Below are 6,426 nucleotides of genomic sequence, written 5' to 3' on the forward strand. Positions count from 1 at the left end.
GCCCGCCTTGGCCTCCAAAGTGCTTGGATTACAGGCTTGAGCCTCCACACCCGGCCGGAGTTGGATTTTCTAATAATGTAGATGACACAGCAACAGAGGTATTTAAGTAAGAGAATGATTCAGTTCCTGTTTTAGGATGTTCGCTTTGGCAGGTGATTAGAATACACGCTGAGTTGATAGCCGCAGCTGCCTTGATAAGAAAGCACGCCAGCCTGGCTGGGTACAGTGGCTCACCCTTGTAATCCCAGCACTTTGGGAGGCCGAGGCGAGTGGATCATTTGATATCAGGAGTTTGAGACCAGCCTGTTCAACGTGGTGAAACCCCTTCTCTACTAAAAATACAAAAATTAGCTGGGTGTGGTGGCGCGCGCCTGTAATCCCAGCTACTCGGATGGCTGAGGCAGGAGAACCGCTTGAACCCGGGAGGCAGAAGTTGTAGTGAGCCGGTATCGCACCACTGCACTCCAGCCTGGGCGACAAGAGCAAAACTTCGTCTCGAAAAAGAAAAAGAAAGAAAAAAGAAAGTAGGCAGGCCTAATCCAGGAGGGAGGAGGCTGAGGGGAGTCGAAATGGTATATGTCACTGAGTAAACGAGGAAGGCATAGAAAGAGAACGACAAAGTGTCAAAAGCCTGCAGAACAGAGAGAAAGCAACCTTGTCATATCATTCAGAGCACCTGTTAGGCAGAATAGGGAGCATCTTTCAGAATCTATGTGCAGATCTTAGCAATTCCACATCCAGGAATGCCCATAGGTAGCGAAGATGTATATTTAAGGGTGTTCTCTCAGCTTTGTTTTGTATTAGAAGGTTGGGAATAACCTAAATGCCCATCAGCTGGGTACTAAGTTAATTACGGCATATTCACAAATGGAATACTAGGTAGCCTCCTCAAAGAGGAAGTCAATTCTACATATTCTGATACAGCGTGGTCACCAGACAGATGGCTAAGATACAAATACAGCAAACAAGTTGCAGTGTTAGACTATACTATGCCTTCTTTTTAAGGACAAAAAGAGGATGTACTTTATCTTTTTAAGATACCAAAGTATTTATTTAAAAATTTTTTCAGGCCGGGCGCAGTGACTCATGCCTGTAATGCCAGCACTTTGGGAGGCCGAGGCGGGTGGATCATGAGGTCAAGAGATCGAGACCATCCTGGTCAACATGATGAAACCCCGTCTCTACTAAAAATACAAAAAAATTAGCTGGGCATGGTGGCATGTGCCTGTAATCCCAGCTACTCAGGAGGCTGAGGCAGGAGAATTGCCTGAACCCAGGAGGCGGAGGTTGCGGTGAGCTGAGATTGCGCCATTGCACTCCAGCCTGGGTAACAAGAGCGAAACTCCGTCTCAAAAAAAAAAAAAATTTTTTTTCACAGAATTGTCATAGCATATAGACCCCAAAAATATTTACAAGTGAAATTATTCAGTGTCTGAGATTTGTATCAAAATAATGGTATGGGGGTTTAGTGAGTAAGGACATAGGTAGAACAAGATTTTCCATGAGTTGGAGTTGATAGTTGTTGAAGCTGAGTGATCCCGGGTGTTTTATACTATTTGAGTGTTATACTTTCTGTTTTCTATTCTTGTGTATGTGTCAAATTTCCACTTAGGAAAAGGAGGGGGCTGGTCACCGTGGCTCACACCTATAATCCCAGCACTTTGGGAGGCCAAGGTGGTCAGGAGATTGAGACCATCCTGGCCAACATGGTGAAACCCCGTCTCTACTAAAAATACAAAAATTAGCTGTGCGTGGTGGCTCATGCCTGTAGTCCCAGTTACTTGGGAGGCTAAGGCAGAAGAATAACTTGAACCAGAGTCAGAGGTTGCAGTGAGCCGAGATTGTGCCACTGCACTCCAGCCTGGCGACAGAATGAGACTCCAAAAAAAAAGAAAATGAGGGGAAATGGTATGGTCTCAGCCCTCCATTCCAGCTGAACACACCATTTTAGTTCATGCCCCATCACAGCACTCTTCCAGCCATCCGTCAGTCTTCTCTGCCTGGCAAGTTTCTACTCTTTCATCAATACCCAGGATAATTATCACCTTCTCTAAGGGGCCTTCTCCATCCTCTATAGTCAGAAACATTCCTTCTCTATGCTTAGGGCCCCCTGAGCAATGTCTGTAATCCTGTTGCAAATACACATCCCAGCATCATTATCCATCTCCCCAGTAGACAGTGAACAATTCCATAAATGAGACAGTGTCTCATCTATCTTCTTTCTGTTTCAACTCTTAATCCTGGCACTTAATAACTATTTGTTAAATTCATGGGTCAGGTCTAGTGAAGACAACGATTAGTTGTCTGGTTTGGTACATATTGACCTTGAGAAGTCAAAGGGATATAGGAGAGAAAGTGAATGAGGAAGTAATGTTATGAACCTGTGCTAGGAGACTGCTGGGGCAAGGAATGGAGGAGGGAGAAAGGAGGCGAAGCTCCTGCTGTCAAGGACCTCGCTTTCCTTCCAGCTGGGGAAGAGTGTGGAGAGATGTAATTCTGGAGCATGGTAAGTGCGATGGATGAAATGGACAAGGCCAAACTTATTCCACTTCAGCAAAGCAACGGTCAGTATTGTACTTATGGATGACTGGATGAACACATGTTGAGATGAAATACCTTGTGCAAAGTTTACAGCTGTGAGTGCTGAGCAGGACACGAGCCTTTGTCTGCCATCACATGAACTCATGCTTTTTCCTCTGCCTTCACTGCCACTCAACATGCAGGTGAAACTCTGGAGCTCAGACCAAACATTCAGATTTGGAGATCATTCTACAGGAGAGAGTTGAAATAAGGGGAGGGAGAAGGTCTCCTAGAAACCGCAAGAGAGGGAAAGTAACAGCAGGTGACTTTCATGGAGTACTTAGTACACTCCAGACCCCGTACGAAGCGTTTTACTTACATGAGTTTACTTATTCCATGTAACAACCCTCATGAAGTAGGAACTCATTTTGTAGAGACAGGGTCTCCCTATGTTGCCCAGACTGGTCTTGAACCTCTGACCTCTAGTGTTCTTCCTGCCTTGGCCCCCCCAAAGTGCTAGGATTACAGGCTTGAGCCACCACACCTGGTCTAAAGTGGGAACTCTGAACAGTCTCACATTTATAGTCTGGGAAAATGAAGCTTAGGAAGAATGAAGTCAATAGAGCAACAGACGTCACACACCGCAAACGGCAGAGCCCAGATCTCTTACCATCTACTACCTTTCTGAAAAAGTGGATCAAAATCAGAAGCTGTTAAGGAAATGGTGGAACCAGTGAAAGAGAACAAGATGCCTCATTCCATTTGTGGGATGAAAAACAGAAAAAAAGAAGGACCTGAGAGCCCAAGAAAGACTTTAGGAAAGAAACTGGGGTACAGTGGCAGAGCGCATGAAGAAACCCAGCAGGGAAACCTGAGAGTCATAGAATTTGGCCAACACCAGGTGGTAAGGGACCTTTGACAGAGCTCTTTTGAATGGTGCTTACCTGCTTTGCTACAGGCTCAAGACTGGAGCACCTGCTTGCTTCCCCTGACCTGCCCCCTGGACCCATGTTGTGATTCCTCTTGGTCAACCTGTCTGCCTGGGGAAGAAGCCCTGGACTGTGCTCCCCAACCTCAGCATCCCCAACCCTCCTGGCCCCCAACCCAGTACCTGCAGAGCTAACTCTGACCAGCCAGGGCACCTCCTGCAGGCTGCACCGGCCCCAATCAAGGTCACGCATTTACAGCACATGCCCATACATGGTGTGACCAAAGACAGCCGCAATCCTCCATCAGCTGCAGTCCTTTCCCAGGCACTTGCTGGACCGGGTTAACAGGTGGGAAAAATGAAAAGGTAAGAGGTTCCTCCAGGAGCAAGTTAGCCAGGCATTTACTGTGCCTCTTTGTCAACAGCAGGCAACCTTTTTTTGCCTTAATCAGACTTCCCCAAGAAGTGACAAAGGAGTCAACTTCTCTCTTTTCCAGGAAGTCTGGGAAATGGGCTATTGGCCTCCAAAGCTAATGAAGACAATAGTAAAATAGTTGAAAGAAGCAGCTCTGAAGGCTGTGATTTTGCTTCCCCACCCCCACCCAAACCAGGACTGACTGGAACTGGATAGTCTTCCCCAGGAGGAGGAGTCAAGGGCTGTTTCCTGTCCCTGGACTTTAGAATTGGGCCACCTTGTCAGTGAGTGGCCAAGAACGCAAGGAAGCTGCCCCATGAAGGGAGCTGAGCTCAGTCAGAGATTCATGGCAGAGCAGTAGGGTTAATAAAGGCCCATGAACTCTTGTTGCTGAAGGCTCTAGGGCTGCCCCATCTCTGCCTTTCCTGAGATTATTTGATGGATCACCTCTTCCTGGGTTTCCACAAGTCTTCTCTCTCTCTCTCTCTCTCTCGCTCTCTCGCTCTCTCTCTCTCTCTCTCAATAATCTATTACATTTGGGTGTCAGCAGATTTCCGTTTCTGACATCCAAAGTCCCCTTGGCTATGACATAGTTCTATAGGAATGAGAACAAGGGGAAGGGTCCAAGGGCAGGAGGCTCTAAGTTTAGGACTTTAGAAATAACACAGGTAAGTGTGCTGATGTTTAAATCAGAATGGAGGTGATTCCCCCAAGTGTCTAAGCATGATCCCTTCCATTCTGTCCAACAGACATTTATTGAGCACCTACTTTGTGCCTAGCATTGTGCTAGATGCTAGAGAGGCAAAAACAAATAAACAGCAGCTCCTCTTGTGGAGCTTACAGTCTTGGAGGAGTTAAAGACATGGAAACAAATTACAACACAACATAACAGCAGTGACAGAAGCATGTGTGATGTGGTTTGACTGGGTCCCCCCCAAATCTCATCCTGAATTGTAGTTCCCATAATCCCCACATGTGGTGGGAGGGACCCGATAGAAGGTAACTGAATCATGGAGGCAGTTTCCCCATGCTATTCTCGTGATAGTGAGTTCTCACGAGATCTGATGGTTTTATAAGGGGCTTCCACCTTCACTCAGCTCTCATTCTCTCTCCTGCCACCCTGTGAAGAAGGACGTGTTTGCTGCCTCTTCCACCATGATAAGTTTCCTGAGGCCTCCTCAGCCATGAAGAACTGTGAGTCAATTAAACTTCTTTCCTTTATAAATTACCCAGTCTCAGGTATTTCTTCATAGCAGCCTGAGAAGGGAGTAATGCAACGGTGGAAGGGAGAGTCGTGGAAAAGCAAACAAGGGAGGGTTTTAACTACAGCTTGGCCTCCTCCAGTAATGTTGTAAGGTCCTGGAGGGTTTTGGCAATGGTGCTAAAATGGGGTTTTAAGGGCAAATTCCCCTAGATTATGGACAGGTGAGCTTGCTGAAGTGTCAGGACCACCTGGAAGATAGGATAAGAAAGACAAAGGGGCTGGGCACGGTGGCTCACACCTGTAATCCCAGCACTCTGGGAGGCTGAGACAGGTGGATCACTTGAGGTCAGAAGTTCAAGACCAGCTGGCCAACATGGTGAAATCCCATCTCTACTAAAAATACAAAAATTAGCTAGGCGTAGTGGCAGGTGCCTGTAATCCCAGCTACTCAGGAGGCTGATGCAGGAGAATAGCTTGAACCCGGGAGGTGGAGGTTGCAGTGAGCTGAGATCACATCACTGCACTTCAGCCTGAGCAACAGAGCAACACTCCATCTCAAAAAAAAAAAAAAAAAAAAAAAGAAATAGCAAAATAGCCAACTTCTCTCTTTTCCAGGACATCTGGGAAATGGGCTTTTGGCCTCCAAAGATACTGGAGACAAAAGTAACAAAGACGTCTGGGAGAAAAGTCTAAGGCATGGAAATGGACTATAGCTAGGGTGGAGGGAGGTCTGCACTCACAACTGAACGTGGTTCCACGGGGCTCAGAAGATAACAAAGAGTGTTCATTGAATAAACATTTCTGAATGCAGAGTATATGGTAGGCACCCGGCTCCTGCCTTGAAGACCAGTCTAGTGGAAAAGACAGATATTTATCAAATAATCATGCAAATAAAATGTTAAAAAAAAATAGGCCAGGTGAGGTGGCTCAGACCCATAATCCCAGCACTTTAGGAGGCCAAGGAAAGCAGGTCACTTGAGGTCAGGAGTTTGAGATCAGCCTGGCCAATATGGTGAAACCCCATCTCTACTGAAAATACAAAATTTAGCTGGGCGTGGTGGCACACACCTGTAGTTCCAGCTACTCATGCAGCTGAGGCACAAGAATCACTGGAACCCGGGAGGTTACAGTGAGCCAAGATTGTGCCACTGCACTTTAGCCTGGGGTGGGGGAGGGGGGAGAGAGGGAGGGAGGGAAGGAAGGAAGGAAGGAGAGAGGAAAAGAGAGAAAGAAAATGTTTTTTAAAAGTACAACTAAAAAATGCTATGAAGGAGAGGTACAGTGTGGAGCCTCTGTATGGAAATGAGGTCCAAGAAGACTCCTGAGGAACTGGCAATACAGCCATGATCCTTATGATGA

Source organism: Callithrix jacchus, chromosome 15 (genome assembly GCF_049354715.1).
Source record: "Callithrix jacchus isolate 240 chromosome 15, calJac240_pri, whole genome shotgun sequence".
Taxonomy (NCBI): Eukaryota; Metazoa; Chordata; class Mammalia; order Primates; family Cebidae; genus Callithrix; species Callithrix jacchus.